Source organism: Rattus norvegicus, chromosome 1 (genome assembly GCF_021556685.1).
Source record: "Rattus norvegicus strain SHRSP/BbbUtx chromosome 1, alternate assembly SHRSP_T2T, whole genome shotgun sequence".
NCBI lineage: Eukaryota > Metazoa > Chordata > Mammalia > Rodentia > Muridae > Rattus > Rattus norvegicus.
Window position 1 is genome coordinate 61,306,012 of NC_141534.1, and position 11,506 is coordinate 61,317,517.

The window sequence follows — 11,506 nt, forward strand, 5'->3', positions numbered from 1 at the left end:
TCACAAGTACAAAGCAGACAGTGCACAGGGAGTGGTGCAGAGCACTAAAACCTCAAAGCCCAGCCCCACTGGCATTCTTTCTCCAGCAAGGGCACACCTCCTGAGTTTTCCCAAACAGAGTCAGCAACTGGGAAAGGAGCCCGAGACAGTGGAGGATAGCTCATGCAAAATGTCATGGTGATTCAGGAATTTGAATAAGTAACAGAGAGACCCTTCACCGTGGGTCAATGTGTGTTGCTGCAAAGCCAGCAAGCTGCTCTCCCTCCACTTGAACATAAGATTTGGATTAAGTAAAAATGTAAACAAGCATCTCCATGGAAAATCAACAGCCCTGTTAATCTGGTAATACTTATAGGATAAGTCCAGAGGTGCTGGATACTGAAATCACAGAAGAAGCCAACACAAACTCAAACCGTTTAGTCTATAGGAATAAAAATACCACAGAAGCCAAAATGGGTAACGATATGGAGCAAACACTCATTCACTCAGCAGATAAAATTACACCTAGCCCTTACTCGCAGACCTACTTCTAAAACAGTGTACATTCTTCTGGTACCTACTCAACACACAATCCTAAATGCTACAATCAAACCAAATGGTTCCTTACTTTGTTGAGTATGACTTAAAAACACTGAAGTACTCTGAAGGAGGTTAATGGAATCTTCTCAGGGCCTGGGGAAGTTGGCTAAGGGAGTACAGATTAACAAAGCAACACAACCCAATTTCCCCACCAGCAAGCAGAAACCGGCCTGATGTCAGTTGCCAATTCCTGAGGGTTTAAGAGAAGCCTACAGACTGGAAGGACTGAGGTAGGTGAGATTAAAGTACAGTTACACTGAATGCTCACTTGAGGAATGGGAAGGGTAGAAACTGGAAAGTGCTCGTGTGTGTGTGTGTGTGTGTGTGTGTGTGTGTGTGTGTGTGTGTGTGTGTGTGTGAGTGTGTGTGTGTGTGTGTGTGTTCCATGAATGTGTTTCTGTGAGAGTGTGGTTGGGTTGTTGCTGTTGTGTGCTTAATTTGAGACAGAGTGTTACCACAAACTGAAGCTGTCCTAAAACTCACCCTGTACACAAGTGTGATTTGGACAGTAAAGAGACCTTCTTTCTCCTGAAAGGGGGATTAATGATGTGTAGCACAAGCTATGTGTGAATGTAAATTTCAAAATCTGAAGATTTTATAAATCTCCTTTGGCTTGCTTTAACAATGCTGGTGATTATAGCAATACATGGTACACTGAGGACAGAACAGAATATATAGTGTGAGCTTTTGAGATGGTTCAGAGGTGAAAGGAATAGCTGATGATCTGAGTTTATTTCCAGAGGCACTGTTAATAATCAAACACAAATGTAGCCGACTTTTATCCTGTGGAAAAATCAGTCAGGGCATCCAGTCAGAGGTTTAAGTATGTTTGGTGTTGTGATGCTACACAATCATAAGACTGATTCCTGTGGAACAGGCTAGTAGAGAAGACAGTAATCAACAGGACACGAGAAACCTACAGAGCAGGAACTAGAGAGAAAGCTCAGGATTTCAGAGCACTGGCTGCCTTTGCAGAGGACCTTCACTTGTTTTTCAACACTTCCAAGTCAGCTCACAGTCATGTGCAACTCAAGATCTAGAATATCTTACCCTCTTCGTGTTTTGTTGTCACTGCATAATACACACAGTGCACATATACTCATGTACACCCTTGTTGGATGACCATAATCCAACCACAGCAGGGACAGACCTCGCCACCCTCAAGCTTGCCAATTTGAAGGAGGGAGCCTTCTTGTTAAAAGCACTGGAGAACAGCAGGCACAAGGACACCTGACTCACACATTCGACCCGAGGTCTTGAGATGGAAGCCACACATAACTCTGGCCTTCTCACTGAAGAGAGGTCATCCTTGGGTAAGGAACTTTCATCTGATACTGTTTTCCTCTTGGATCCCATTACAGAAAAGCATTTGTGTTTGTCCAAGTCTGCACAGGTTCCCAGCACCCTTCCTAGTCATGTCTGACAAATCCATATGGAAACCACTGTGTAACTGGAGTCCTAGTCTATAGCATCTCTCTCCTTCATGCTACCCTCCTTTTATAATGCAGATTTCATAGGAAATCATAATCTTTGTGTACTTACAAATCCCATGTTGTTTACATGTGGCTAATGTTTCGTCCTCAGCATGCTTGCCTGGAGACAGGGCTGGATGCCAGTATTCTGTAGACAAGGCAAGATGCAGGTACTCTGGTAGCCATAGGACACCAGCATCACAGCTGTAGTGCAGTGCATGCATGGCATGCATTCACAAAGAAGACTGTAGCCACAAGGGCAGGTACATCCACAGGGTACTAAGGAGAGGGACCTGATTGCTACTGTTGCTGCTGCATTTCCTCTTTGTTCTGACGGTTTTAACTGGAATTGCCCCCACACGCAAAACTCCTAAGATATCTGACAGCCACACACAGATGCACATGCAGGTAAAACACAAATGCATGTGAAATAAAAATAAATAATTTTAACTGGAGAGAGAGAGAGGGAGAGAGAGAGAGAGAGAGAGAGAGAGAGAGAGAGAGAGAGAGAGAGAGAGAGAGAGAGAGAATGGTGTTTATAAAAGAGAAACTTACCCTCAAAACCTATTTACTGTCCTGAAACTTCTTTCTCATGTGCAGAGGAACATAGACATGAAAGTCTTTCTCTCTACACTTCTCAGTGTGTGCTGGGGTACTCTAGATTACCGGTTATTTGGTGAAATGTTGAGGGGTTTAGAAAGATGAACATCATGTTGCAAGTCAGTGGTCTTTAGTCCCTCCTGAGTTCTGTGATTTCAGCTGAGGATCTCTTGCAATAGGTTATGTATCCTGAGTTATAATCATGACCTGTGGAACTTCATTTGCTAAATGGATAAAAGGGCCCCAGTGTAGTCATCTGTTACTTCCCCAACCCATGAGCATGACCCAGGCCCAGTCACAAGTCAGAATTGGGTCCTCAGAGACGCCACTAGGAATGTATGTAGACAAAAGTAAGAAGTCTGGGGAGGATAAGGAGGAAGAGTGTCAGGTTGAAGCCTGTTTCAAATTCAGAATAGCAGAGTATGTATTTCAGTTAACTGCTTTCATAATTCCCTCATCTGTGAAATCTTAGGACTTGTTAGATTAGATCTTTTAGCCAGAGAGCTAACACCACTGAAGCCAAAACTTTATACAGACAGGCTATCAGGAGTGTCACCCATGTTTACTATCTCTGCTTCCAGAAGAGGTGCAGACAAATATTTCCTCACTCATGGTGAGTACACCACAAAGGAAATCAGTGCATGCTCCTTACACCCCTGAGGACTTCCCAGGGTAGGGGTCCCCAACACACTGGGATCTGACAGTGAAAGTGTCTGTGATTTGACTAGGGCATGAGGGACTACTTATATCACTTTTCCAGGGATGGCACTGCAGAGATCAGACAGTAGTTAAACTTGAAAGCTCATCACATTCAACTTCTCCCTGTGCTCCTAACACACCTGGTCCCCACACCCTAAGAACTGGCAGCCCCTTTAAGCTGCTGCTGTACTTTCACACCCTGCCTCCCTTTACTCTGGACTCTTCCTCCTGATGCTCTGCTCCCAACTGCCTTGCACCCAGCATTTTACTCCTTTATTTTTATTTCTTGTTCCCACCTCCCGCATGTGTTCTGAGTGGGTCAGCTATGGGTAGGATCACGAAATATGTGGCTGTACACACACACACACACACACACACACACACACACACACGTAACAATTTAAGACAAGGCAGACTGTTTATCTGCAGGGGATCCAATGCCTTCAAGAATTGGGACCCTGTAAAAAGAGCACTACACTTCAAACAAAAATACAAGGAAAATAAATAACTGGAGTGTCAGTGGAGGTTGTGTAAGAAGAGTGTCAGAAGAGCCTGTGAGAAGATGAAGGGTATACTGAACACCCAGCCAAACTGGAAACGTCTGCACCTGAAGTGTGCAGCATCCACCCTGCAGTGTGGCGTGCTGTGGGGATGTCTGAGAAACCATATCTCATCACCTGAGTTTGCACATATTTAGACCAAGTCTTTGGGTGTTGGAGGTGACTACTATATCTATAGATTAATTAAAATTAATATGGATGAGTTCATCATGCATAAACAGTACAACAAAGTTGTCCAGACCCAACTGTTGGATGTATCATTAATGGATTATTCCTTAAATACTTCTGATCACGAGGATGAAAAATTTAGGATTAATCTCTGTTCCACTAGTGGATGACTCACTAAGTGTGCACCACACTGATGGGGACCAACCATCAAAGGAAAGCTACCTTTCTTTTAATCTTTTGCAACTGCAGTAGCCTATGCAAAGCAAACACTCACATGTGTCTCATCAGTCAATCAGTCTACAGGACAGAGATTACCTATGCCAATCTCAGGGACAGAACAGCATTTTCTGTTTCCAATTCAACTACCTTTTTTTCTTTAACCTGCAGCCAGGATCCAAAAAATTGCCTCAAAACAGCATTTACCTGCCCACACTGAAACACCATTAATGAACAGAGAACAAGAAATGGTAGAAATAGTCTCAGCAAGGAGAAAGTCAACAGTCAGGTTGTGAAGACTCCTTCACATACTGCAGAGCCAAGACAAGTCAGCCTCAGCAAGGCATGGCCGGCTACCCACACACACCCCATGGCTCTGAGCCCATCAGCACCAGACCTGAGGACTACCAGGGATGCAAGCTTGACACTCGAGACTCTTTTATCTTTCAGTCAGTAAGGTGCCGTGGAAAGTACCTGGGAAGGAGGGTTTACAGAGAAAGTCATAGAAACATTTCAGCCTTAAAAATAAAAATCTGATCCCTTCAAAGCCGTGTGTGTGTGTGTGTGTGTGTGTGTGTGTGTGTGTGTGTGTGTGTGTGTAGGTGCTCATAAGACGTAGGTAGTCTTTGAAAATCAAGGAGAGGAAGGATTTATTGAGAAGCTGAGATGGTGGTCAGTGAAGGGTGGATGTTGGAAGGAAGCTAGAGCATGGTGGGATTTTATAAGCCAAAGAAGTGAAATTCGTATTTAATTCCCTTTGACAACTGGTCCAGGTGCAGTGTTCCTGGTGGTGGCTCAGTGCTCCAGCTGTGGATTCAGGGAACTCAGAACATCATACTGAAAATAATCTCACAGACTACAGAGTCAAATTCCTGCTGATGCTCCAGTCCCATCAGAGAAGAAATTAAGTCCCTCCTCCTATGGATCCTCTCATTTTTGTCATTCTCGCCTGCAGGAGATTCAGTCCTTCCTCTGAGGGGGCTACTCATACCTGCAGGTGATTTAGACCCTCTTGAAGGGAATTCTGTCTCCAGATTGGGATGCGGACCCTCCTGTTAGAGAATTAACTCTCTAAATCTTCTCACAGAGTATGTGTGACTACATGGAGACAGCATTATCTGCACTTCTAAACTCTGATTGGTAAAGAGAACCTACGATATGAGTTTGAAAACCTCTGAGTTATATACTGAGTAATGAAAACCTACAAGTTATATACTGTTGATTTCTAAATGTATTCAGTTGATTATGAATTATTCTGCAATTTTTTGATGAAATTTACTTACTTCCTAGATTTCAAACAAAAATAGAAGCTATAGTTAAAAGTTTAGTGTGTGTTTGGCCAAATTATTTACAAAATATTTTTGGTTTTTATAAAAGTTGGTGTACGACATAAAAATTTTCCCCTATTTTGTTTTGTTTACTGCTAGGATATAGAAATGCTTTATTTCTGCTGACAGAGCTTATATTCATTGGTCTTGTATAACTCACTGTTCAGTGCTAAACTTTAGCAGATTCCTTAGGGTCTCTGCCATTTATAACAGGATTCCATCTACAAGTCTACTGCCTTGTTCTTCCTTTCTGATGAGATGCCTTTTGTTCAGTTTTCCCCCGTAAATGACAGAGCTATACTGTGAGAACAATGATGGACAGCAGTGCCAGAAAGACCTGGGACACATTTACAAAGTCTGGTCCAATTAGAATGGGGCATGGTGAGATAGTTCTGTCAGGTATGCTCTGACCCTATGAGTCTCTCTTCACTACCTTCACTTGGACAAGTTGTAAAGCAATTAATATGGTGAAGGATGAAGTCCCTGGCACTTAGTAGGTGACACTTAAAGACAATGCCTTCCACGTGATCCATTCAAGGAAACCTGAAAGGTGGGCTCTCTTGTAATGACATTGCTGTCTTTATGAAAGGGACCCTAAAGTCACAGACACTTGAAGGGTGCAGAGAGAGACCACAGGGCACCAAGAGGAACCAGCTACCTACAAACGGAGGAGAACTGGAGCCAACTCTTGGACCCCAGTCCTCCAAACGGAAGCCAACAGAAACCTCTGCTCAGTTCTGCCTGCAGTCCACAAACACTAGAGTGTGCATTCTCGGTGTGCTCCAGAGCCTGGAAGTGGCTGCTCTAACCCCAGCTCTGTCGTGGGGTGGATGGAAGTCTCGTCTATCTTGGGGTGGATGGAAGTCTATCTCTCAAGGTGAGGTAAAGTGGTCCTGAGTTAGGTGCCAAGGTCCAGTCCCAGGGGGAAGCTTCCCGATAGCTAAGCTTGAGCTTGAAGCAGGCAGAGCTGTGCTCTCCTTAAGGAATGTAGCACTAGTTGCCAGAATAGAGGTTTCCTCTTTCAATGTACACTTAGGCAAATTTGCAAAGATCCAAAATGCTGGCGGTGGTTCTCACCAATTTCCTTGGAGTATGCCCACAGAGTTCCTTGTCTGCTCCTGGGAATCCAAGCCTTGTCCTCAAAGGGGCTGCTCATGCACTCATCTGACTTCTTTGGCCAGGAAGCACACCTGATAAAAACTGAATTTTAAGAGGCAGATAAGATCAGAGAAAGGACTAAAAGAGCTCGAAAGGGCTCGAGACCCCATATGAACAACAATGCCAAGGAACCAGAGCTTCCAGGGACTAAGCCACTTCCCAAAGACTATAAATGGACTGACCCTGGGCTCCAACCTCATAGGTAGAAATGAATAGCCTAGTAAGAGCACCAGTGGAAAGGGAAGCCCTTGGTCCTGCCAAGACTAAACCCCCCAGTGAATGTGATTGTTGTGGGGAGGGTGGTAAAGGTGGAGGATGGGGAGGGGAACACCCATAGATAAGGGGAGTGGGAGGGCTTGGGGGGATGTTGGCTTGGAAACCTGGAAAGGGAATAACAATCGAAAGGTAAATAAGAAATACTCAAGTTAATAAAAAAAGACATAGAGACAGGAGGAACTGCATCCTGACCTTTTGTGTAGGAAGTTTGGCTTGGACTGATCAAGTATCAGAAGGACCATGAATTCCCTATGGCCAAATTAGCTAGGGCTAAGTTTATACCAAGAGAGCTCCTTGAAATACCTGATCTGCAGTTTGCGCTCCCTTCTACAAGCAACTACTCAATTGAATATAAGTGACTACATCCAGGTTACTTAGTTGGCTGCTAAGTGTAAATCTACTTTTACCTGTATTTAAACCAGCATACTTTTACCTGTATTTAAACATACGGTTCATATCCCCATTAAATGGAAAAGCCCCAGTGGTATTAGTTTTAAAGGTGCTCACATAATAAGTTTTTGCCAAGAAATTTTCAGTAATTTATGTAGAAATCTATATGGAGAATGCAGTATAGTACAGTCAAATCACAGGCTTTATAATCCTATATTTAAAGTTTGATATGATTACAAATATTAAAGCAGAACTATTTTAAATAGTCTAATATATTTAATTTAGAATTAATCTGTTTTTCCATGCACCAATCACCCATAATGTAGGTTAGCTTGTTTCCTAAGTCATGTGTTTTAAGAGGCTTATCAGTCTACCAGCTAAATTTGAAACACCTTTTACAGGATTGTATTATTTAGGTACCAGGAATATTAAGAAGATGAAAAGAATAGGAAAGTTAAAATGATTTAGTAAGCATTAAGATTTATGGATGCATAACAGCTTAAATCTTGATGAGATATGTGTAAGAAAACTAGTAGGGGGAGCATAAGTAAAGGAATGATCCTATCAGTGCCTCTAAACCATAAAATGCATTCCTACAGTTATCTGAACTCCATTGACTACGGAAGTCAAGGTAAAACACACACACACACACAAACAAAAGAGGCAGATCAGATCATCTTTCTGATTATGTTCACAGCATAGACTTCTTTGTTTATTTGTCTGTTTTAGTTTTTTTTTAATTTTTTATTAGATACATTTCTTTACTTACACTTCAAATGTCATTCCCCTTCCCGGTTTCCTGTTCATAAATCTTAGGTGGGGCTGCTGTAAGGTTCAGATTCTCTGCTTGGGAGCCATTACCACATATGATGTTTATATTTTTGTTCACTTTTATCAATCTATTTTTCTGCGGTGTTCTCTAAGAGGGCAACGAGTACGGTTACATAATTATTGGTATTAACAGCTGTACTCCCAAGTCCTGCTCAGTATGGAGTCTGCTGATGTTCAGCATAAGGAGGTGCCAAGTCAGGGAACCTTCATTTGTTGATGCAGCAAATGAGAGTCCAGAGAAGCCCCAAGCGGGAGATGGAGGAAGGAGCCATAAGGACAGTTGGGAGAAAACATGTCAACTTCCCTAAGATTCGGAAAAGAAGCAGTTGGTCTCCATCCCGAGGGAACTCAAGCTAAGACTCACAAAATAGTGCTACTAAGCCAACCCAAATTCTCTTATTTTCCCCACATCCCTGAGAGCAGAAAGGAGTGGTTTCAAACTCCATGGGCTCCCCTCATACTCACTGGAATTGGATGGTGAAACTGCCATAACCTCTGTTCTGAAAAATCCCCTCAGGAACTAATGAAGGGCGTGGCTAAGTCCGAGAGAGGAGGGCCGGGTATCGTTCATTGGCCACTCATGCGCGCGCATGAGTCTATGCCCATACACTGAAGTTTTCCAGGCTACCTTTCAATATCCTTCGCATTTACAGTGCTTGTAAAATACAAATCAATTTACTGTGGCATTGAATACCAATCTCACCTAGAGGCATCACTTTCCCAGCCCACTGGCGATCCTGCCCCCTGAGACTTGTAATGGAGGAGGCCCTTCCCCTTCCACTCTACCATCTCAGGAGAGTCTACCACACAGACATGTCTTATAGGGTCCTTCCATCAGGCCCCGCAGGTTCTGTGTTCATTTCTCACACTTTAACATTTATCCACACCTGTGGTCTGCTGATGTCTCCTGATCCCCCATCCTGTTCTGTATGTGACTGCCTGGGATCACAGGGCGAGTAGGGGCAGTACTATCTACATACTGTTTAAAACGTTTAGGCAATCTCAAGACTGGCACTTACCTCCCAGCGCTGTGAGTGAACAGGTTGAAAAAAATTCTTATACAAACAAATCACTTGACACTTTAGGAGATGAAAATTTCTTCTGCCAAGTCAATCAACCACCCTATTCTGCTTAATTGTATAATAAATTCATGAGTATAACTGTTTCTGAAATCACTTTATTACCTGGGAATGGGCAAAGGAAGACTCATGTAGGATTTGGCAGAAAATGAAGTGGTACAGAGACCAGGGGCCACAGTAGGCCTGAGCCACAAATCCCACACAGGACAGGGAGCACAAGAAGACATGGTCCTGGGTCAGCACCAAATCTAGTTTCTAAGGGATGTCTCTACAGAATTAAAAAAATAAATTAAAATATAGAAATACAAACACTAATTCCAACATATAAGTTCTGTTCTTCCAAAAAAGTTCCCCACAAGCTTTTTAAACCCTCAAACATGCTTCCCATTTCTTAAAGTTCCTTTGCATTATTTATAGGACACTGCTGAGTGTCATAGGCTACAGGTAACGGTACTCAAAGTCATTCCCTGTTCATCTGAACTTTACATCCTTTGACCAGCAACTTCCCAACTCCATCATTACATTTCACCCAAACCCTGAGATTTGGACACTGTCCTGCTCCCCGTGCTAAAGCACAGTAGTCATGAGGGTGAAAGGACACAACATCCCACTGACCCTTCAGCCTGCTGGAACGGATCAGTGTATCCTGTGCCATGATAATGAAACATACCTTCCTTCCATCAGTACTGAGTGGCCACTTACATTTGAAACGTGAATGACCAGAAGACCTTTAAGGCAATGGGCTTATCAGTGAGTAGTTTGGGGAGTCCAGGCCTTAGGAAAACATTTCCCAACAGTAGTGTACGCTATTCAATGTGCTCTTGCAACACTTATTCACATCTGACCTCACTGTCCAGGGATGGCCAAGTCTACTTCACTCCAGGTCTCACAAACACACATGCAGTGTTTTCAGATGCTTGCAGGTTCTTGAGTGCATCTGTCTTCCCATGCACTAGGGACAGCAGGTACCTGCTCTTCTTTGGGAGGTATCAAAGGCTTCTTTTTATGCTATCAAAGGCTCCCTATGTGCTGCAGACACAAGGAGAATGCACTTCCTGGGCAAGACAAGTGTGCAAATCCTTAATCAGCTCTCTGGGACATTCTATTCTCTTACAGAGGAAAAAAAAAGACACACTTTCAAATAGGAAACTTGATAAACGTAAAAAATACTAATGGTTGTATTTCAACAATTGATCGTTCAGCTCTTATTAAAAATAATTTTTGGGTTTCAAATGCTTCCGTTTTATTTAAAATTGTGATTATTTCCCTGATGCACAGATTTCTATGGAACAGAAAGTTCTTCTGAAACCATATTAGAGATTCTGAAAAAGAAAATGTGTTGAAATCATAAAGTCACCTTTCACACAAAATAAGCAAACAGGCCTTTCTCCCATAGCTCAACTGAGGAGTGAGGATGCAAAATTCAGGAATTAAAATTAAATAAATCTGTTACGCTGAGAAAGAGATGCAGACTCAACTGACACAAGTTTTCTTATAGCACTTAAGTCACAGGGGGCACAGCAACACGCTTCTTCCTTTCCTGACAGAGTTTATAAATCTCTTTACTAAATTTACAACTTCTGAGATAGCTGTGTTTGACCGCCACACATGAGCTCCCATTCGTCTCGGACGTCTTTGCTCCTGCTTGCAAGAATGCTGTGTAATGCTGTGAGAGCTCTACAGCCTTTGGAACCACTGAAGTATTAGTTAACTCTAACAGAACTGTCACCTTTGCTTTCCACCAATGATTAGTGTTCTGGTGATTTGAATTGATAAAAATAAAATCCCTAGCATCAAATCTGAAGCCTTTCTCTAGAATTTTGGAAATTAAATTATGAATTAGATATTCAGTCTCAAACATTTACATTGGATCAGGAGGCTCACATTTTAGACGAATGATGTGTTGTGCGCCTTACATTAACAACTCCTTGCAGCCAAATCATGCAAATTAAAGAACATACACGCAACATTAAACCTGCCCTAAGAGACCTGTCTCCTGCATACAGGGTGCCCAATGACACAGGAATGCCCTAGGCTGAGAGGCCTGTCTCCTGCAGAAAAGAGCAATTCTCAAATTCATCTAGAATGACAAAAAACACAGGATAGGGAAAATATTCTCAACAATAAAAGAAATCCTGGGAGAATCAGCA

The 11,506-nt window shown here is 42.7% G+C and overlaps 1 long non-coding RNA gene across 4 annotated transcripts in view; it reads right to left on the minus strand.

Moving 5' to 3' along the window:
• LOC148007071 (uncharacterized) overlaps positions 1-8,831 on the minus strand; it is a 31,088-nt gene extending 22,257 nt beyond the window's left edge. For all 4 annotated transcript variants that reach the window (XR_015646164.1, XR_015646165.1, XR_015646163.1 and 1 more), the window contains exons 1-2: positions 8,743-8,831; positions 6,700-6,822 (exon numbers count right to left, since the gene is read on the minus strand). This is a non-coding gene — a long non-coding RNA (uncharacterized LOC148007071). The remainder of the gene's footprint in view (positions 1-6,699; positions 6,823-8,742) is intronic.
• Positions 8,832-11,506: the final 2,675 nt, after the last annotated feature.